The sequence below is a fragment of the Pagrus major genome, chromosome 7 (genome assembly GCF_040436345.1).
Source record: "Pagrus major chromosome 7, Pma_NU_1.0".
Taxonomy (NCBI): domain Eukaryota; kingdom Metazoa; phylum Chordata; class Actinopteri; order Spariformes; family Sparidae; genus Pagrus; species Pagrus major.
In genome coordinates this window covers 11,519,180-11,543,324 of record NC_133221.1, presented here as the reverse complement: position 1 = coordinate 11,543,324, position 24,145 = coordinate 11,519,180, and the positions used below count along the sequence as shown (strand labels likewise).

The window sequence follows — 24,145 nt, the reverse complement described above, 5'->3', positions numbered from 1 at the left end:
TTTAAAAATGTATATGAGACTAAATGACTCGTTAAGGTGGACATTTCTTGCAGTGCATTCCCTCTCTCTCCTCACTTCCTCTGTTCATCTTTCTGCTTCACTAACCACTTTCACTCACAGCCCTGCTCCCTGCTCTCATCTGACAGTATCTGCTGACGAGGGTGAAAGTTGGAGACAGGGACAGAGAACCTTCAATCCCTCTGTCTGTCCACGCTGCCCTCCTTATTCTTTTTTGTTACCTTCATTTTTTGTCCCCATATAGCATTGCTACCATGTTCTCCATTAGACATGGCACAAACATGTTACACTAAATCAAAAATATTGACAGCGTTGTTTAAAATATAATATACTCTACTCCTGTCAGACAACCAGTAAGTAAGGTGTATCACCCCTCTTGTCTTCCTCTGAAATCCTCCTCTTCATCAGTGTCCTCCTCTACCTCTCTGCCTCTTCGTCTATCTATGATTCCTTTTCCATCCTTGTCGCTGAGAATGAACAGGAATCCCCCAGTTAACCAGTCAGGTTGTCCCAGTGCTCTGTGTTCAGTACCAGGACAGACACAGCCCAAGGTGACTGTATGTAGAACACTCCTCAGGAGATGGGGAACACCTGCTCGGACACACACACACACACACACACATGCACACATGCATCAACAGGATATCGTTCACTTTGTTCCCCATCAAAAGTAGCAAACCTGTAGCAAATTGTAAATTGTCATTGCGGGCAAAGCCTTTTGGTTCCTTTAGTTGTTTATTTTGGCGTTTATACAAAGAGACAGGTCAGGCATGATTAACCCTGTCCTTTTCTTTGGTTGATGATATTTTGAGTTGTGATCTTTATCTCCATATACCTTTAAAAGGTCAATATGGGCTATGATAACTGGTTTACGCAACATTGATCTGCTATTGAACCTGATTGTTGCCAGACGGCGCCCAGCAGGTGGCCTTGAGGCATAATCAATTTATCAGCAACTTTAATCGACAAGGACCTCTGCAATAAAGGCAGACAGTGTGTCCTCAGGTAATCCAATAGAGCCAGCCTCTGACACACACGTCTGTCTGTGTTTGTGTGTGTGTGTGTGTGTGTGTGTGTGTGTGAATGTGAACATTTGTGTGAGTCTGTGCTTGTACTAGTTATGTGTCTGTTTTCTCTTCCCTTTATGTCTCCATGAGACATAGTAGGTAAAGTGTGCACCATATTTCATGCAAAAACCTTAACTTTGATAGTATTCAAGCAAGGGAGCCGATGCGCCTGTTCTCCATTCTCTCTCCCTTTATTTTTCCACTTTTTGCCCTCTCTCTCCACCTCCACATTCACCATCCATATCTTGTTGTGTAGGTGAAGATGAGTTATAGTGGTCACAGCGATGCTGCTGATAGATGAAGGTGAACTCAGCTCCGGCCTGCACCAGGAGACTTTAGAGGACACAGAGGCTGCCATCCATCCTCCCAGCCACCTACATATCCCTAAACTTTGACTGCACACTCTGTAGTGCATACTGGAATTTCTACTGTGCACTGTGTAGTTTTATGAAGTGCCTTGGTACACAAACACACTGTAGCATCCTGCTATACCATACATCAAGAAATTTCTGAATAAACTGTAATTCGGTGTGTCAGACTGTCAAGGCAAAGCATCGCTGTGTCTCCTTCAAATGTGATGTGTTGGCAGGAAAGATTATAAACCAGAGGTGTACACTATCTAAGGTATCATTCCCACGCTTCATGCATCAAAAAATATTTATGAGTTCACTGTATACAACATGATTTAAGCTTCGCTTTTCCAAAATCCTGTGTAGCAGCACATAACCTCCAGTTTATTACCCCATTCACATCCAGTGGCTGGTTGCTCTAATCAACCCGACTGTTAACTCAACATATCCCAGCTTCAGTGTTCGGGCAGTTCATCTTGTCATGGTTTAAAGGACACCGGTTCTGCTCGTATTATCAGTATCCTACTTCAGTGCCACACCTGCTCCTTTATCAGCCACACGATAGCAAGGATGGTGAGCGGTGCCCCTGGGAGAGCCCTGAGTCCCACTTCCTTATCCTGCGCGCCCAGGTGTGGCCCTCAACCACATCCGCTATCGGCAGGAAATTACACGCACCTTAAGCCCATTACCACTTCAAAAGGAACAGGCACAGGGAAGTGGAGTTGGGTCTTCCCATTAGTGCCCTGCAGCATGCAGTTGTGCTGTACCTGTTCCCCCTCTCAAGAAATAATTAATAATGGGAAATTCATTAGGCTGGCAACAAATAGCATATAGGTCATCCAAGGGTCTGATGGTGTAGGTGAAGAAAGGTGCTACATGTAAATGTCAATAAGTCTTATAGCATACACTCTATTGAGTTGTAAATCTATGTATACAGAAAAGGTGTATGAGAAAAAATCCTTCTCAGGATTTATTGCTTCTCTTGCAAAAGCTACAGATTAGAATTATTTATTGCTGCGCATGTTGCATTTTTTGACTCATGAGTAGACTCCATTTTCCTGTCACCTGCAGTTTTGATGGCACACCAGAAAGCCTGATTATACTCTCTCCTGTAACTAGATATTTTACCACTGGCTGACATGCACTGCAGTTCAGTATAAAAGATGCATATCCATCAGTGCTAGAAATGTTTACATGTAAATGAATGGATGTGTGAAATGAGAAAATGGTGGGTAGGGAGAGGGAGTTTGAGGCTCAGGAGGAGAAAGTTATCACCGCTGTCAGCAGAGTTGATCTGCGTGTCATCATGGCTGCTACGTTAGTTTAGGATCCATCACTGCAGAGGAAATGTTCTGTCGCAGTCACTATGGAAACAGAATCAGGAAGTACAGACAGTGCTGCCCCAAAGTAGACAGAGCAGGGTGGTGAGGACACACACAAAATTGAAATTTCTTCCAAGTGAAGAAAAGAAATAGAAAAAGAGATGCAGAGATATGCTTGGTTGGACAAGCAATGCAATGCTTGACTGAAATGATTAAATTGTAACTGGCGGCTGAAGTGTGTGTGTGTGTGTGTGTGTGTGTGTGTGTGTGTGTGTGTGTGTGTGTGTGTGTGTGTGTGTGCTTGTGTGTTTGTTCGAGCACATATGCTTCCATGTGTGAGTGTTTATATTTTGTATGAGTCAGTGCAGAGGAGATGAAAGCATCCTTGGGTGTCATAAAACATTAAGGTCTTGTACTAATCTGGCTCTCATCTCTCTCTGTCCCGGCTAAACTGACTTGCCCCTGGGAGAGCCATAATGCAACACACATGCTCAACCTGCTAAATATTTCAGTTGGAAACTTGGCCCCATGTTGGCACAAGATCCACTCTGACAAAGGTGACATACTTGGCTTGTCATCATTAGGAAGTAAGAATTGAATTATGATCCCCTTACATGAAGGAAGGATATCAGGACCAGATCACGCATATGGCTCTGGTTCCAGCAGTATATGTCAAAACAATCTTCCATCTTCTTCCAGTCCTCAACTCCACCCTTCAAACACATCCAAACTTGGATCAGGAAACTTTCCAGTACAGTGTGTTTAAAAAAAAGAAAAAAAAAAAATTTCCTGTGGCTATGAATAGAGTGGTCAGTCATTCCATCAGCCCCTCAATCTTCCTTTATAGTTTGACATTCATGAAGGCAAAAGATGGTAATGGGACTACTGGTCTTGGCACCTTCTGCTATCAGCTGACAGACTGTACTGTGCTGCGCCATAATTGCAATATTTTTCATAAGCAATGACAGTAACAGAAAATGCCTTTGCCCAGACCAAGCACTCTTAGTCAGGATTGTTGGCTTGTTATCTAACTCCAGATAAGGTTCATACCTGTGGGACATCCAAATGACAGGAATCTTTGTGAGGAAGATTGTAGAAGCAAAATTCTCAGATTATCCATATTGTTATCCTGGTTGGTATAGTTGGCAAAAATAATTTACCAGTGTTTAGATTTTAAAAATCTATATAATCTAGATCTATAACTGTCTATGTAAATTGAATATATTAACCATCAGCTTGTACAACTGAGGAAAGAAACCAGCTAAGAAACTAGAATTTTGTTTTATAAAATTGTTTAATGCCTCAAAAAAAAAAAAAAATCCACAATCATTTTAATATTTAACTTTTAAATATACCACATCAAAACTATGAATATACTTGTAAAGGTTAAGTTTAAAGGTACAATATGTAAGAATTGTAGCTTAAAACATTCTAAAATTGTCAACAGAATGTGAACAAATAAAAGTTTGACATTATGCCAAAGACATCTATGTATTGGTTTGTACAGATATATGTTAGCATGCTAACCAGCTAGCCCCAGGCCTGAAAACCTCTTAGTCCCAGCTGTTAAAAGATCCTGTGCTAGCGGTGTAAAAAACACCTCTCTGGCTAGCTGCACAGCTAACTATGCTTTTTAGCGGCCCCTCGTTTACTTCAAGTGAGTACTTTTGAGTGTATTAACATGTGAGGACAGAAGGATATACACCAGCGATGCTCATGGGTTGCTATCTCTCATATTCTTTGCAAGCAGGGTGTTCATGCTTCTGGACTCAGCATGATTTAAGCTTTTTCATGGCTAAAGACTCTGATTTCTGGGACTCACTGAGTATTGGCAGTGGAGAACACCCGTACTCTTGTATTTTCTAATGTTATTAATTAGAGACAAAAACTATTGTTTTGTTTTGTGTTGACGAAAGCAAGCTGGTTCTTATCTGCCATCACAGTTTGGAACGTGTCAGGTTTAACAAATGATATAAAGTTTTGTTTAACATATATGATCAACAATAAGGGAAAAAATCAGCGACATTAATCAAGAATTGCAATTTTCAGCAAAAGGATAAGGTCACGTTCATTTAGGCAAAGCCATGTGAGAAGACAAGACTGTAAACATCCATTCACTTGATCACTTTTAGCACAAAGTGAGAGAACATGTGTTCGTAAGGTTAAACCAACTACTCCAACATTGTGTTTTGGTGCTTGACAGATACAGGGAGTTCTGTCCTCACTTGAAATTGATAAATTATGTATGACATAATTCCCAGTACCATATTTAAATTGAATCATCTGAAGTGTATGCAGTTTGGTCCATATATCACCAGCACATTACTCTTTATACTGAGTAAGCACAGATTCTCTGAGCATAAAAATGTTGACCTTTTCATTATTAAGAAATACTTCCCCCACAAAAACCATAGTTACAGAATAATGTACATGCATTTCAAGACCAAGGACTACTCATTTGTTTTTACCGTATACCTTTCTTGTCAGCCTATTTTCTTCCATATCAAGTAAGCAATTCTATAACTGGCGGTATACATATCTTCCAGCAAGCCTTGCATGGTTCCCAACCCATTTGCAATGGAAGGGCCATCATTTACTATTAGTCTTTTACACCAAGGTCATTTTCTACAGGTCTTATATGTTCATCTCTCACTAAGGTTTTCATGAATGTCTTGACCCAGAGTCTTTTCATAGTAGGATATCAGCACAAGTCTGAACAGAATAACATAGAGATGTGCTGTTTTTGTGCTCCAACCATTTACAGGATTCAGAATTGCTTTGGGATTGTTATGCGCGGTGCAGTTTGTACAAATGCAGATGCTCTCAGTACTCAGTCTTCTGTAAATCAACATGCAGTTAGTATTGAAAAACTCTCAGTACGCACCATTCTACAAAGAAATTGTTAATGTGCCTCTTACTGTTGCTGAAAGATGGCTGATCTTGAACCCTGTATCTTATACATCCTCTTTCTTTAGGTGTTGGCCATTTACCCAAGCCTGGCATTATTACTACTACTTCCATTTGCAGTCATATCATCATGCAGCATTCTAGCACCTAGTGTTCAACTCAAATTGTGCAAAACCTGGAGTCCCCATTCATTTAATGGAACTGCCTCTCGTTTCCTCAATAAAGAGAAGCATCAGCATCTTTCAGCTGGTCTGCGGGGCTCATTTAAAGGGCCTCAGGCACAAGATGCTTTATCTCTCCACAGGCTATGCTTCCTGCTGATAATTATCCTACAGGCTTTCGCACGACAATCCAACATTTTCTGCTCAACAGTGAGTCGCCTGTGGATTCTCCATGATTCTTGTCTTTGGGGGGATTATGTGGGGGTGTTTCAGTATCTGCCTGCAGGAGTTGCTGGTGTAGAGGACGCATTATAATGGGCTGTAGAGAGGAGTAGATGATATTAACAACACATATATCTACATCAGCATTAACCCCAACAGCCAACTGTGTCTGTGTCTTGTACATTTCCTGGAGAAAAGATTGATCAACATTAGATGTAAATACACGTCTCTTTCACCACATCAGCGTTGTTTAAAGGTTTATAATAGAGAGACAGGTAAATCAATTAAAGTAATGCAGTAGGCTGATGTCCCTGTGTTTTTATCTGGCAGTAGATGCAGTCTATTGGGGATGATGAGATGATCTTGCTTTGTTGTCTTATGCTAATTTCTGTGTAATTTATTGTTACTGGCACACGTTATTGCACTTAGATGTCTTGGCAGAGAATCTCTATCATTGGGCAAATATTTCTTGCTTTATCTCCAATTTGAGCGTATGTTTTTTGCTTTTACTTCACTGAGGGTCTGTGGTTGTGCCCGTCATTCCTACAAATTTCTGTCTTGAATCTAGTATTTTACTTTGCTGCTATGTTTAGGTTTGTGGTTGTTAAAAGATCTACGGCCACAACATTAAAAGGAATAACAGGTGAAGTAAATAACAGTGATCATCTCGGTACACTGCAATGTTCTGCTGGGAAACTTTGGGTGCTGGGATTCATGTGTATCAAGTACACCGCCCACGGCAACGGTACTCCCTGATGCCCCCATCCCCCCCGGCAGGACAATGCGCCCTGGCAAAACCCAAAGCTCGAGGTGAGTTCCTGGCCTCCAAATTCCTCCAGTTCCAATCTAATTGAGCATCCATGGGCGATACATGGAGACTCAAAGTACTGCAACCCTGCCCTGCCAGGTGAGCACACATCGTGTAGTGCTATTGCTATGATGGGGTGTACTTGGTCTGCAACAGTGTTTGGGTGGATAGTGCGTGTCAAATGGCATCCAGGTGAATGTCGGGACCCAGCAAAGCCTTCTTACAGAATTTTCAATGTAATTCACTTCATCTGTCTTTTTAATGTTGCGGCTGATTAGATAGGCTTGGTTTTCTGATGTCGTTTGAGACAGGCTTTTACTTTTCTGTGTAGATTTGTATCCAGGATGTCACCAGCCCTGTACCACTAGACCCCTGCCCAGGGCCTTTAGTGGCAGATCTTTAATAAAGAGTGAGCCTCCTGGAGTGTTAGTTATGTTTTAGAGAGGAGAGATTGGAGGTTTGAGGGTGTTGTAACAAACAGTCGTCTCTCTCCTTGCTCTCAGTGGGAGCTAAGCAGTGTGATGGATTAGGCATGAGGAGTGTCCGTTGGTTTAATGGCAGGTCCAAGGCAGCCTGAGGAGATGGTTTTAATCATATTTGCCTCCTCATTACCCTCCCGTCTGCTGCCTTAGTGCTGCGCCGGGATATCAATGGCAGCCAACTGCCCCCCCCTCGCTCATAGAAGAACAACACGTATCCAAATACTGAATGCTATAAACGCTTCTCATGAACCGGGGCCATCTTAGAAAGCTTTACTGTGTTTACAGACGCTGGCAAGGAAAGGCAGCCACACAGACAAAAGCTGTATATACACAAAATTCCCTTGATAAGTTTAATACAGTGTAAATGGTGCTGAATTATGTAAAAGTGTTAATAAGTACACACATGAGATCTCCCTTGTTATTCTTGATGTAAAAATGGCTATTGTTATATCTAAAGACAACAGCCACAATTTTTTTCTTTACAGCAACCCAGATAAGATATTTTGATGCCACAAAAAGAAAGTCGTCATGTATGACATTACAAGAGGAGTTTTGTGATTCAGAATTAGCATTGAGGAGCGATGGCTTTTCCATAATAAGCAGAGAAGTGACCTTGACAACAGTGTATTGGGGATAGACAGCTGGTTCTTATCTCCAAGGAGACCTGCTGGAAGTCTGCTGTGTGACAGTGATGCCTATCATTCATTTAGCCGCGACCTCAACCTCCTTCACTAACATCCCAACAAATACAGTCTAACAGCATTTAAAACTGGGTGAGGAAAGTGCCTTTCAATGCTTAAATATATTTACGCAACAGCAGAAGTTGTGCCTACCTCTGTGAAAGTCAGATTATATGAGTAGCACTGTCTGTCTTCCTTTAGACTCCCTCTTACTTTAATTGCACTAGTAAGCCTTCAGCTGCTTCATTTTCTTTTTGGGGGTTGGTTCAAACAACCCAATTGATTATTGCAGCTCAAGACCTGGCTGGTTTTTGGTTTTGGGGCTAATCAAAGAGTTTGTTGGGCCTCTGCGTTGAGGTTTTGGGGCATGGGGATTTAGCTCTAGCACCACACACGTAAAACAACAATAAAAAAAAAAAGCTCAATACTGAAAAAACTGGTAGCTATTTTAGCTTGCTATCTCCCCTGTCAATTTGGATTTACTGTATCTCCCCTAAATTTGTTCTGTCTCCCTCTTAATCTTGTCTTTCTGTATTTTCAGGGAGTGCTTCATTCTTTCAGGCCCCTTCTGTCATTTTTCTGTGGCTTTTTTTTATTGAAACGTCTCCCTGCTTGTTGCCGTGAGCAGTGTGAGGGGGCTAATTGCATTTCGAGCAACCTTGTTAATGACAACGTTGTAATGGCTTTCAGCTATTATTGAATTGACTTTCAACATTGCCATTTTAGTTTACACAACTGCCATTTGCTTAAAAGCTTTGCCTCTACTTCTGGACAAGCTGGCATGGTTTAATATGTGCATGTGATAACAGGTTTAATGCTGTGAATAAAATGAGTTTCCAGAAGACTCCATGGGGGCAGATTTTTCAAGTGTGTTTTGGCATCAGTGCAGTGCATATTATTTTATGAAGTGTGCAGGTGTCACTGTTGTTTGTCAATAGAAATTGTTCTTTGGGGGATGAAAACCCAAAAGTACTAAAAGTCCATTAGAAGAGGTTTATGGTTATTTCTTTACTGCATATGTTAGACTTTATTCATTAGGAAATGCAATGACTTCCCAGCAATGAACTGCAATAGCAATTGTTTGTATGTAAGTGAAGTTAATTGTAATAGTTGATGAAATATATATATATAATTCTAAAGTACTGGAAATCAGCAAACATATTTGCATGTTTGCCATGGCTTTTCACAATTTATGTCCATCAGTTTCAATTAAAACAAATGTAAATATAATGGACATGCACATTGCATTATTCTGTATTTCTGCACCCACCATCACTAACTTCACTTGCATCACACTCTGTTAAACTAATACACTGAAGCATATTAGTTCCACCTTTTTGCCCGAGTGTTTCATTGTGCCAGTGTTTATATGCGCACACTCATCCACAGGTACTCAAAACAACTTGTATTATGAACTGCATGACTAAACTTCAGGGCAATAAACCGTGAAAAGGAACGGGGAGCTGAAATAATGATTACTTTTATCACTCTGTGACTCCTCCAAGACAATCCGCGATCGTTCTGAAAGACGCGGTTCATGTTCTCACCTCTCTCCCACGCTGCTCCTAATTCTGTTTCCTTCAGTAATTGATGAAAGAAAAGAGCTCTTACTGTTGATACAGAAAATATATCTTTATATCACCTTTTTACTTAGATTTAGAAAAGATATCCTTTCATGCACAGAACTAAAGCACTTTTGAATCTGCATAAAAAATCTTAAAACCTAGAAGGATATCGATGTAGTATTTTTACTTATTTACATTTTCTGTGTGGCTGTTTATGTATATGTGCATTTTTTATATGCAAGAATATTTGTATGTGTGTGTGTGCGTGCGTGTTTTCGTGAGGGCATACTGTTGCTTATGGTGTTGTGTGTGTGTGTGTGTGATTGACAGTGGTGCCTGTTGGGTGTGACAATGTGACAGAGTGTGCTGATCCCTCGGCTGGCCCTGCGTCACCACATTCCCCCCCCTGCACTTCCTTCATCTTCAGCTCTGTATTTATCTTACTTTTCATTCCACTGGGCAAATATGTCTAGGTTGTCTTAACTTCCTGTCTTTTTGTTGTCCTCAAAGTGTTTTATCGCTATTAGCCATCTCAGTCTAATCCTTCTCCCTCATTCCTTGTCACCATGGGAGTGCTTCAGTTTTCCCTGCAGAGGACAGCAGAGAGAGCGCATAATAGTGAGATAGTTTTACCCTCTTCATCCTTGCACACTGGTTTTGTTCATGAGTGAGGATGGATGGAGAGAATTAGGGAGAGAAACATTTGATTGTTGGAGCCAAAAAACACCAGGAGGACCGCCAGTTTTCCAAGATCACAAATGTTGCATCAGAGCTTCAACAGGACTCATTCACTTGATCTGTTCTTGTCGAGCGGTTGTCAGCTTGGCTCTTTCTTTCCAATTGACTAACCATTCTTTCCACATGATGGACGATTTAAGGCCTCACTGATAGGATGATGGGCCTCAGGTGTGTCCAGGTCTAAAGCTGGATTTATTCTTCCACATCAGGGTGTTGCAGAGGCTCCTGGAGGTGCTGTCAAATCTGAAGTGCAGAGCCAAAAAAATACAATGATTCTACAGAGATACCACATGAAGAAAGGCTTGGTAATTAGTGTTTTTTGTAACGGTAGTCAAATTAATGTTTTCGATTTAGCAAAGCTGTTTGAAGTGAGAACAGCAAAACATGATTACTTTGGGAACAAGATGTCCTGATCAAGTTTTTTTTTTTTTGGGCTCCTATCCTTATCTGAGTCCTGTAATATTCAGTAACTTACCATACTGAGTCCAATCTGGTACTTTTATTGACCTAAAATAACAGCTGCCAAATGTGCACTAAAGCTACAATCAACAATCAACAATACATTGTGACCACATCTTCACAGCATCTATGTAAAAACATACATGCACACAAATGCTCAATCCCATTACAGTTGACACTGATGTGACACTTTATTGCCAACTATCATTCCTCAAGTCTTCTAACAACATATCTAAAGAAGGGTGTCCAAGTCTTATATATCATATCATATATCATCCATTTTACATTTTAATCTGTGTGTAAGATGTTCCATTGATTTTATCTCAAATATCAGTTTGTGCCAACTGCCAATTGTAGGTGGCAGCAAATGTAAGTATATCAAAGAGCCTTATTTGATGACAGCCTTTAATATACGGACTGGGCAAATTGAGAAGCAAAACCTGAGGTTCTGAGGTCTGAGGTCCTGAGGCTCAATTTGACACCAAAACTCAGGTCAAGCCCACTGGCAATTTTGCCCTAGTACTCTTTAATATGGATATAGTCAAACCAGAGGAAACGTTGTGCCCAAAATTCTCAGAGTACATAGTGAAAATAAGAGTATACGTGGCAGCTAGTGTTGTCAAAAATATTGAATTTGTCAATACATATTGATTCTGAATATTTGAAACGGTGTCATAGCCTTGTCTCTTGTAAACTAATCCCCCTCAGAGATATAAGGCCTAAAGAATCTCAGACAGCTGAGTTCAAGTTGATAGGAAATACTTTTGCTGAGGTCAGAAGTAAATTTAGATGCTGTTGTGCTTTATGTTTTAATAAAAGTCAGCAGAAGCTACCACGGCAGGACCACTGGATCACTAAACAGACGTACCAATTCTGGCTTTAAAAGCACTCAGAGGGGATAGTATCTTTCTACAGCCTCCTCATCCTCCTCCGCCAGGAGCTGTCTTCAGTTCTGAATTAGACATTCTGCTAGCAGTCACTGTCGCTCTTTCGCCAGCCCTGAGGCTGTTGTGTGGCTGTTCTGCTACAGTGAATTCACAAGTGGTTTGTAGAACCTGTGTCACAATGCTGGCTAAAAGTTTAAATTTTTCTTTTTATGTGTATGTTTTGAAGGACAATAGATTTTGAAAATGTCTCGCTGGACTTGGAGTTTGGTATTGGTGGTCATCCCTTTGAGGGGATTGTGTCACAATGCTGGCTAAAAGTTTAAATTTTTCTTTTTATGTGTATGTTTTGAAGGACAATAGATTTTGAAAATGTCTCGCTGGACTTGGAGTTTGGTATTGGTGGTCATCCCTTTGAGGGGATTGATGATGTTGGAGCTTCATGTAGAAAGCTGCGCCAGTGTTATTCATAAGAAGCAATTTTTCTAATGTGCATGATTTCGCACTGACCCACCTTACATTGGAACAATACAGGCATTTTGGCTCAGTTTGTATTTATTTTTAATAATAAACTATAAACAGCAATGCACAGTGAATATTGGAAGCTTGACTCATGTTATATCTTATTCTAGCATTTTTATTCCACTTAATTCTCCATCTTATTTTAGTGTTTGCTCATAAACTACTTGATCTACTCACCTTGTTTCCTTTCAGCCTCCTTGCATGTCTGGTCTCTTTATTGCATGCACACTGGCCAGCTCACCCCGCCTCTCATATTTTTATTTCCCTTTCCCTGTTATGTGTCTGCTTTTTGGACTTACTTCGTCAACAGTGTTACAATGTTTTATAAAGGTGCCCAAAAAAACACAACTCACATTTGGAATTTTCCCCCTGTGATTTCATTTTAACAACTACAGGTGAGCCCTGTGTGGAGGAGGCTTCTTGTTAATGACTCAGCCTGTTGAAATGATCCAAACCAACATGGTACCAAACCAGGAGGAGTTACATGCTTTTACAAAACAGTAGCATAAGTACAGTAGGCCTATATTAAACAAGAGAGGTCGCATGACAGCGTGGTCAGTATGCACTAAGAAGAGAACGTCTCTCTATCTGTTGTTCTCTCAGAGTTAAAGTAAAGGTAAGAAATGCTAAAATGGCTCGCAAAATATAGTTAGGCAGCCGTTAATATATCTGGGTTGCCTGACCAAGTTAAGTCTGTGTGCTGGCAACATTATGTCATGTGTTGGTCGATGTGAGAGACAGAGAGAGAGAGCGAGCGAGCGCACACAGCTCCAAAAATAGAACATCTATATTTGACAGCCAAAATTGATATTTAGCCACAAATAAATGAATGTATAGGAACCCTGTCCTATTTACTAGTATCCTCTTTTTGTAACATAGCCTACCTTTACCAAAACAAACAAACAAAACAAACTTGTGATAATCGGATATCTACCCAATGAACAAATTAATAGCCGTAATCAATGCTTAAAAATAAATAATTAAGATACATTTGATTAAATAATCAAATACTCAGGTTCAGCCCTAAAACATTCACAAGTAACAAGTCTGATTTGTTTTACTACTTCACTTCATTGCATGCGAATTCAACTCAATGGCTTGTGAATCACATGCAGCTCCAGGAGGTATGACTCAGTCTTGTTTCTCGCACACACACGCGCACACATACACACACACACACACGCATTGGCCTGACTTCACCCGCTACATCCTCCAACATCCTGGAAGTCCAAATTAAATAGACAAATAAATAAATATATCATATCAAATCATCTCTTTTACAGTGGAAAGACTTTGAGTGTAAGGTCAAGCTGCTGTGTTACACACAATGTATCCAGTTAGCATTTTATACAAGTAAAGCTGAATTGCCACATAGAAAAGAGATTGGCTAAAGTGGAAGAGCACAACACTATATGCTACCACTTACTGTACATGTAATCTTATGTAATGAATGAAATTACAAAGTTTTTTTTATAACAATTTAGGATTTGGGAAATCTGTGTATCCTCATGCCTAAAATAAAGGGCTGTTTTAACTGACATTTGCAACAAAAACTTATTCTGCTGTTAATTATTTACTTTTCCACTTTACTGAAGTTTTTCTTAATATGCATCCCCAATGACTGTTTAGAAATATTCAGATATGTTTTTATTACACGTTAGTTTGACTGTCACACTAAAAGCATTGACCTTTAGAACTCATTAACATGTAGTTTATTAAGCTTTTGTTATGTTTACAATAACATAAATGGGACACCATGTTTGACATTAGCATTATATTAAATTACAAAATCCTCTACAAAAGGGATAATCTCCTGATGTCTCACAGCTATACATTGTGTGCTCTGACTGAATAAATAGGTTGAGGATGCACAGTCTAGCCGGAGGCCTATGTAATTATTTGTCTCTTGCTTCTAGTCTTTATTATTAAAGTTTTGTAGAGAAGTGCACTGAAGGTGAAAATAGGAACATTTGTTATTAATATTTCTGTGTGTGTGTGTGCATGTGTGTGTGTGTGTGTGTGTGTGTGCACGCGTGAAATAGTAAGCAATAAGCAATTATTAAAAAAAGCAACAATTCACCAAACCAGTTTCTGAAAGCTGTTATTGTGGTACATTTCTACACTTCTGACAGAGATTGTTGCATTGAATATTATTTCGTAGAATCATTTATTGCAACATAAACGCAGATTACAAGATGCTGAGATAATATGCTGCATCTGTTCAACCTTCGGGTAGTTCAGTCCTGTCTTTGAAACAGACTCTCCACCTCCGTCTCTTCTTTCATCCTTTCACTCCAGCATATGTATAACTCACTAACTTAAAGTAATCTATTGCCCAAGTAGCATCTGGCTTTACCTTATATCTAAATAAAATTGTGTCTTTCTCTCTGTTTTTTCTAGAAAAGAAACAAAAAACATGGGCAAATAAAACAATACTGAAAGATTAAAAGAAAATGTTTAAAAATCCTTTATTCATTTCTGATCATAGCTTGAACAGCTGGTTTATAAAAAGAAGAAGGCTAATCTTGTCGATGCTACCGCTCATTTGGTACAAAAACAGAAGTAAATGAAAACATTTTGTTGTCGCTGCAGTCTTTGTTTTGATATTGAAGCCGTCTGTCAGTTCCTGTGTGTGTGAGAGAGCTTGTCTTTGTATGTCTTTGATCTGATTATGAAACACATGTCAATATTTTATGTCCTTCAGGATATTAAGCAGCATTTTAAGAGAGTGTCACCCGCAAAATGAAGCAGAGTGGACACTCTTAATAACTGTTTGTCACACAAACAATATCTTTAATGGAGGACAGGCTGTTAGATAAATGAAAACAGCTGACAGGATGAGGGTTTTTAGGCTGTTGAGTGTATTAGCATGAGGGTTTGTACCTACATTATATATAGTGGGCACTTTTAACTATTGTGTCTTTTTGAATATTGTAATCAGACTAGCCGAATTACAGCTGATTCACTGAAAGAAAGAGGATCCAATGAGACAAATCGTGGAAAATAATTAGTTAGTAAATAAGTTAGTATTTTGTAGTGTAACATAATCAGTCATTAGGTTAGTTGCCATGACAAAATGGGTTGACTAGCGGACAAGGGAGGATGACACAGTCACAGCTCAGTAATCATTTACTTCCCCTTCCCTCTTCCTCCTCTTTCGTTTTCTCACTCCAAGACTTATCGTTTGCATTGAGGTGTAGTATATTCAAATAACTCTTGCAGAGAGGAAACCATAGGAAGAGGTGATAAAGAGAAAGACATCAAGAAAATAGGGGCCAAACAAAGACAGGTTAAGGGTAGGATAAGGAGAGGGTTAAAATGCGGGACAGGAAAGTCAAAAAAGAAAGAAATCTCTCGTGGACAGCTGTGGGGGAGGTTAAAAAGAGAGAGTAGATGGGAAGGAGGATGAGACTTGCCGCTACCTCTCATCCACTGTCTGATCTGTGGGTGGCAGTGATGACTGATGGAGGACCACTCTAACTGAAGGTCATATCTGAGGCCCTGCCATTTTAGACTGCCACCGTTGCAGGGGAAAGGATAAATAAAGCTCAGATTGTCGTTTGTCGTTGTTTATTCACCCAGCTTCCTCTGTGGCTTTGTCGATGAAGGAAGGAGAGACAGAAAGATGAGGCAGAAAATGGAAGATAGGAATGCCAATAGATGATTCAGAGATGTCAAAGTCGGATTTATCTTATCGTACTTATTTTTATTTTTTCCCACAAAAGACATTCATACACTGACATCCTCAGATTAATTTTCAATTTAAATAACAAAGACTTGATCCTTCTTGTTAGTCTGTCTCCCATCTTTTAATACAACACAATTGATGCTTCAAATCACATAAAATGCCATCCTGTTATTTAATGATTTATCTCTCCTCCAGACACTGCCACAATAGGGGTACTGAGTGATTGAAATGAAAGGATAGATCTTCTTCAAATCCAGCTAAGTAGGATTTTGGTTATCAGTATGATTATTTTTAAAAGAGAGAACAGTCAGCGGTAGCAATTACATTACCATTTGTCATCAAATGATGTACAGCCCAAATGGGGTGCAAACAAATTCCTGGAGGAACATGAACTACAGCAGAAAGCATGTTTCTGCAGTTGGGTTTGCCCAGATTGTCACAAGGCTTAAGGACAGCAGTCTGTCACTGCTCCAATGTCCCTGCAGTCTGGCTGGGACACAGAGCTATTCGTCTGGCGCTGGAACCAGAGCTGGAGCCGGAGGTTCAGACGGGGTTGTTATCCCCTAGGCATGGCAGAATTCTCATGGCCAGACGACCTCATTGCCCAGACTCTAATATCTGATCAAGAACCATCTGCTGAGGCTGTCCGAGCCGACACACTCCTCATACCCCCGACCTCTCCAAGGAGAGCCCAATGGGAGATCAAGCTATTAACGCGCTATTAGAATGATTCTGATCACCATTTGAAAGGAATTACGGCACAATAAAAATATGTTATCACCACAGGATGCCACTTTTGCTGCTATATAAATTTTAGGAAGAGATGTGGGTCTGCTCACCCCTTCTTGCTCCCCCCGTGGGCCCTGTGTCACCCATCCCACTTAGCTTCCATGGTGAGCATATAACCTGCCATTTTCACATTTTTTAGATCTGCACCTCTCCCCAAAAAAGCTGTTTGTGTTAAAACTAAATATATTAGATTTTCTCTATTGTTATTTTAATTCCTTTTTTGGATGCAGTTACCATAGAATCATTTTGTTTTTAGCAAAGATGAGCTTTTGTGAAATTCATTTCCAGTGAAGAAGTGCTATCATTTTGATCTAGCAAAGATTAAAGACTGTTTATGCAACAGTGACGAGATGATTTTGAATTTTGAATGGACATGTGGGCGGATAAGCATGTATGCTTCACAGAAAGTATGTCGGTGTCAGACGTGCAGCTCACATGAAGTTTTAATGGCCTATGCAAACAGTTTCTGTTCCTACTGTGTGTCGTGCAGCACCATTCGCCAGGCCCTGATAACAGTTGGTTAATGGGTAATGTGCCACACAAGAGTGATGTTGCACTTTCTGTTTTCATTTTGTTGCTGTAGTGCAGTAATTAATCCAGCTGAACCCTTTGTGCTCACAAAATAAATGCTTTCCATTTTCATTAATAGACAACTCATTAGTACATAATGAGCAAGAAGGCAGCAGTCCCCGTGCTCCCTGTGCAGTATGTAGCAGATGAGCATGCGCTACACTCAGCTAATTAAAACCTAGCATTGTGTTCTGTCTTCTTTTTTTCATCTGTGGAAAGAGCTCAGGCATGTGCTTTTAAAAATATTAGTTTAATGACTCATGTTATCTAAGTGTTTTACATAGCAGGGAATACAAATCGAGTCATGTTCACTATATTTAGGTGTGTATGTACAGCTTGTCCCACAACAACCTGCTATTGCAAAGTGCAAACTGTGTAGTTAAAAATGTGACAGTTTGATAGTTTATATGTTTAAAGTTGTTTTTAAGTTCAGTTCTAGTAGTGTCAAGTTTTTAAATATAATGATTTAAAGCATTGACAGGGAGACTGCATGCAACTGGACTATATTCTTTGACTTTAAAGCTGCTGCAAGCGTTGTTGTCATTTTAGCTAACTTCCTGCCTGTTTTGCAGTGAGCAATCCGTCCCTCCTATCTATGTCACTACACTTGCGTGACTCCTTTCAGAAAGAAATGCGTTGTTTTCATCAACTGGTGTAGAGTGGCTGAATAAGGCTGCACAAAGCATAGCTTCATAAGAATTGTATTGGTATATGTGTTGCGCATTGGCTGTAATAACAACACTTCACTTCCATACCGCAGCTTGGTCAGTGTCCATAAGCTTCAAACTATGACGCTCCCCTTTTGCCAGTCTTGCACTCCGCGATGAAGTTGGTATTAATAAATGTGCAATGTCCAATTAGACTTTGAAAATAAATACAAACATTTCACATAATATGGCATGTTATGACTTTTGGACTGTTATTTATATATAGCAGAACTTATTTGGAAAAAGTGTTTCCCATCATGTGTAACTACTTCTTTTCCAAATTGAGAAGTTTCTGTTAGAATTTTTCTTTCCATCAACAGTTTCTAAGACAATACTTAGAAATGCATAAAAATATGTAAATAGAAACATGGCTACTGGTCGAATAAGGATTTTCTGACTCAGAATGTTTAAGCAGAAAACGTATTAATTCTATCAATATGTATGATTTCAAATTATTTATTCAGCTCACTTGAGATGAGCTGTACCATCACTAAGTCCTCCTTGAATCATTAACATCCGGGTCACAACTGACTCGTGTAACCATCTATCAAATGGTAGCTCCTGTAGTTCATAACTTCAACTGATGGGCTGTCACTGTCCAGCAGTGAGTGTGATTAAGAGACAAACAGCTACAGTGTTCGAATTCATCCTAATTACATTATCGAGATGATACATCAATAGTGGTTAATCATCTGAAGACAGCCACGTTTGTTTCCAGTGCAGTCTGCACACTTTACTGTTCACTTTATTCTACATACGGGAACATGCAGCTACATTTATGAATATACTGAGTTGTGTTTACATGCAAACATACAGCCATACTCACACTGTGATATGTTCATTCATGCACGTTTGCAGCATCTTCCCGTAATGATGTGGTTTTCATTTGTCTTGATAAAGCGATGATTAGGATTCCTCACTTCATGATAGGGATAAAAATCGAAGGCAATTTCTGGCTGTAATTAAAACTATTCCCACAGCGGACTGCTGGAAGGCCACAACTTTAAGAGGTCAATAGAAGACAGGTTTCCAATAGCAGTCTAATTCAATCAGTCTGGGTTGCATTGTGTATGTTAAGGATCGGGTGGTGATTCCTTAACCCCCACATAAGCTCAGCGTACATTCGCAGTACCAGAGAGCCAGCATGCATCTACAGTCTCACCTGTGGTCCTGGTTATTCATCATCTGCAATAGACCATCTGCATAATAGGGTGTCAGTGACTGCTGTTGCTTGATTTAAACAAATAATGTCTCTAAAACTGTGGTTTTAGTGTGATGTTTTATGCTAATAATACAATTTCTTTGTTCTGTGTTCACATTATCTTTCATGTGCTTATACAAGTTATATGACCCAAGAGCATCTGATGAGCTCTGAAACACAACTTTATAACCTTTAGAAATGCAAAGCAGCAACCAGAAAATTAACTCTTGCTTCCCTTAATTTCCAAACAGAGAGTTTTAGAGATCTTACAGTTTAAAAAGAAAAAAACAAATCTAACCCCTAGAAACAGCTTCTTTACATCATTGTAGAGTATTTGTGGGTTGAAAATGTGAATTAGCAAAGACGTGAGGAAGAAGAGGGGAAAAGAGAGAAGAAGGGCAAAATCCAAGACATTTGTACCTTCAGAAGAGAGAGTCTATTTTCGAGCCGCTCTGATCACTATCATCGTTAACTAAAGTTAAATCCATCACACAATGTTTATGGCTTCAATCCTGTCTTGTGCAGGTGTGCCAATTCTTCATTCAGACATGCAGTAAGAGTACGAAGAACGAGCTCATTGGTCACAAAATAGAGAAAGCTTTTCAATCAAGTTGAAGCTTGCCTTGCATATAATGTCCTATATTGCGATGCTGGCTTGAGACAGATGGTACAAAATATGCCAAACTGTGCAGAAAAGTGCTGACAACAAACTGACACTGACAATCACGAATGGTACAAGGTGTTGTCAACTTTTTCAACACAGCACTTTTTGCATAGTTTTGCAACTTTTGTGTTATATGTCATGTGAGGGTATTAGAGTATAAAAATGAAACTTATACCTGATAATGAATTGTATTTCTTTTTTCTCTGAGAAGTGTATGGGTGTCCTGAAAGTGACTGTAGACAAAGCAGGACTCTGTTGCTATAGAGTGATACGAGATGATGATGATGTACAAGCTATAACATGTATCCGAAGGTTCTTATTATGCACCAAGAAACAGTGATTATTTTTGTTACTTGCCTGATTCGCCATCACTGTTAATGTGCCAAAATAAACCCTCTTGGTGACTCTAGTCTCCAGTTGATGGGTGCCACTCGGGCAGTGTTGTACACTGTTATTTCTCAGTCAACATGTGGCAACATCCGACATCACAAGGTGGCAGAATTAGAATGCAATCACTGTTAATGATTCCTTCATTTATGATCTTTCTTCAGATCCAGAGCTTTGGTGTAAACCCACTTTCAGTCAATGTCAGTCAGTGGCATTATAGGCCAGCTTTACTTAGAGCATTCACTAATTCAATCAGAGAAGCCTCCTTATCTGCTTCAGTTGGAATATTGTCAATATAGAGTTTGAATATACAGTTTTAATGTTATGGGTTTTTTTTTTTCTTCTGTTTATCAGCCTGCTATGCATAAAAAAAGTAGTCTTTGGGTAAATAGATGTACTTTAAATGGGTAATGAATGTTATGAACCTCGACATGAATATTCTGTAACCATGTCTGATTAGCTATTAGGACCTCTAAAATGATTTAGTCCGTGTTTGCCTCATGACTTGTTTTTACCTGCTGTATAAGAGTAATAAATTACATTACTGTCAGTCTTTCCCTCCATTGCACTCTTCCCATCTTTTATCTTGTGTCCTCTTTGACAGTGAGAGGCGACACTTCCAAAAGGTAAAGGAAAACACTTTATCAATGTTTATTTTGTACATTTTTCTTAAAAATATAGCTTTTAGTGTCCTCGGGCATGCTTTTGGGCAGTCTTAACTTTACTAGGCTTGCAGTGGGACACCTGTATTGACATATGGCCTACTTTACATAATACTCAGACCCACAGGATTACTGCTGTGGGTGCATGGGCACATGAAAACGCTACTCACATATCCACTGCAAATTAGTCTCTAAATCTATATAAGCCGCTCATAGCTGGGAAGAAATACGGTAATCAATGACGGAGGTTTTCTTTACCTCCCTAAACAGCAGAGTTATTTATGTGGGCTGACACCAATCAGCGTTGTGTCTCTACTCCAACCTAACACGTCCTTAAGATGGAAGAATCGCTTTTTTTAAATTATTTATTATCATCAAGCTAGAGTGTTTTTATTATCTATCATTATCAAACAGTCTAGAGAGCATTTTAACACATTTTCTTCATATTTCACCCCTACCCAGTATGTTATATCAATGTGAACACAGAAGAAGTTAGACTTGGTGCAGCACCCTGACGTTTATTGTGTGTTTACACCGTGTGCGTAGTGGCAATTAATTAACCCACAGTTTTGAGGCTGGCTACAGCAGCCCACAGAAAAGAAAAGCTGCTGCCACCAATGTAACCGAGTGTCTTGGGTTCACCTAACTGAGCTGGTTCAATAAGAAAACAATTAACGGGACATGGAGATGTAACGTTAATGAATTGAACAGTGAGAAACTTCCTTTCATTTCCTCTCCTGCATTTTACTCCCCTCTGCTCTCTGGTGGGGGCCTTTTTAAATCTCAACGTTACAATGATATAGAGCTCAGAAGTCGATGACTGTCAGCCATCAGCGATGGATGATGGCATCATCTATCAGCCCAACCCTATCACACAGTGTCAATATGTTGTTAAATTAAACTACATGATTACAGGAAATAACTCTAGCTGGCTTCCACTTTGGGGTCTTGATCGCCCTGTTGGAATTTAACTAACAGCTGGTTGTTGCTTATTAACTTAATCTGGTTTACTAATGTCTGAAAAAATCATGGAAAAGATCCTTTGAGACAGACCTTTCTGTTAAAGAACAAGGCTATGTTAAGAAATCCGTTTTTTTGGCATATCCAGATTGTATCCATGGTATGTATGTAAGGTATGGAAGACAACACAGAGAACAACAGTCCAACGTCACGCTAAAGTAAACTGTCTGCTCAGTGACTTTATAATATAATTTATCTATTTATAATATATTGTTTGGAGAGCAGGATGATGGATCATCATTTCTAATGATTATGTGTTGGAAAGCTGCGTCACCAGCATACACAGTGACACCTATGTTGTTGCTACAGCAACACATGCAGATAGGTTGGTGTTGTCTGGACACAGAAATCCAATCTGATCACTTACAAATAACAGTGCAGACACTGCGTCTTTCACACCTGATTTGAAAAGCTAATGTGATTTCGGTTTATTTTTCTGCAGTCTGAACATAGCCTAAGTTTTGTGTTAAGTTGTGTTGTCTCTAGATTTTTGTTTACCCTTTGCAAGCTCTTTTCCAGAAAGATTCAAGTCTTAATTGGCATGTAATGTGTATTGACTGTACTGTTTGACACAAAATATGTCAGACTGATACTTAACAGGGGTTGAAGCTTTCTATAGCAGCAGTTTTGGGCTGATCTCTTAGTATGCACCAAAAATCCTGCTCTAAGTGCATGTAAATCATGAGATGTGCTAGAATAAATGAAATGCCTGTCTTATGCCCGCTTGTTAGTTAACTCACTTTGGCTGTCTTAGTCGCTCAGATTTGTAAGACTTGGGGCTTTAGTTTTCATTATAAATTATTGTAATTTTCAACTACATTTACAGATCCTGCAGGTTTTGCAATAGCATTACATAATAGTTTAGATTTTTCTTAAGTCACAAACATGGAACGATGTGTGAATTCACAGATTGTCTGGCACATACTGATGACCATTTGGACTTTAGATATGTTTGACTCTCAACTAATAAGCTATAGATGTTGTGTACTGTTGTATGGAAATGTTCAGCACAAAGAAAATGTTAGTTTTGATGAAGAAAGTGACTATAAGAAACAATAATACTATTAAAGACCTGTATTTTGTTTAACATCGACACAATTTATGTGATGCTCCTTATCCATCCAGGATGTTCAAAATCAATTGAAATTTTAAATGTTAAATTTCGGTATGTTTGTCACCACAAACAAAAAAAAAGGTAGTTAGCATCTCTCTCCTTTTCTCTCTCTCTTGAAAATATTTTGTAATCTTTGGAAAATTGATCAAGTACTTTCGATTTTGACATACTGTAGTCTTTCTTTTACAAAACCAACGACAAAAAGAGCAGGATGTGGGCCGGTGATTGTGACATGTCGGGTAATATTTTATCATCTATGCGGCTACCCCGAAGGTTTTAACAGTGGTGAGAGTTTGTAAGCCTTTTGGGGTGAGAAGGAAATGGACCAAGGATTTTCTTTTAGTGATAAGGCTGACTGCGCTAGGCTGTGAGAGTGCTTCACTAACTAATTATTTGAAGCCTCCTCTCAGATTAGGCTAGACATGCAGAGCTTATGGACAGTCGCATAGCAGACAATCAGACCATGTAATAACCAGAGGGCCAATATTTGCTCAAATCCACTGTAACACCTCACAAAACAAAAGTGTGTAAAGCCCTAATGCTCAGTCCAATCCCACGCCACACTGCCTTGATAAACACCAACGCCACCCCCACAATGGGCGCCATCTTTACTCTGGCAATTAGGCAGAGCTTTGGATTATCAGTTCCTCAGCCCAGCACACCACAAATCCACCCGGATTCAATTATTCCCCTCCCATGTCTGTGGCCATTTGGGCTTTTTGGGTACGTGGCCAGTAGAGAAATGTTCTATAGGATTTCAACTGCTGAAAGTACAAAGTTATGAAAAAGAGTGTCCCTGCAAGTTTGACAAGTCTATTAAATAAAAATGAAACCTTGGGAGCTCACAAACACTGTCCTGGTAAATATTTTATGAGAACAATAAGTTAAATTTACTGTATTTTTCTCCCTCACACACATACACACACTTTCCACACTTATCTTTCTCTTTTTTTGTAAATGTTCTGTGTTGTATGAAAAACACATTGCAGCACATCTTTTCCTCCAAGCAGCCCGTGTTTTGATGCACGCCTTGTGGGCCAGGAGCGTCTCTTGTGGCTTCTGAGTAAGAACCTAAAATGTTTTCTGAAAGGATCTGATTTGCTCTGTTTTGCTGCACCTCAAAGGCATTATTTTTACTTATTAGAAAAGCTCACTCAG

General features: G+C 39.5%; 1 protein-coding gene across 1 annotated transcript in view; it reads left to right on the top strand.

Annotated features, from left to right (window-relative positions):
• Nucleotides 1–24,145, top strand: part of LOC140999817 (cadherin-4-like) — a 232,336-nt gene that overhangs the window by 84,364 nt on the left and 123,827 nt on the right. The window lies entirely within an intron of this gene.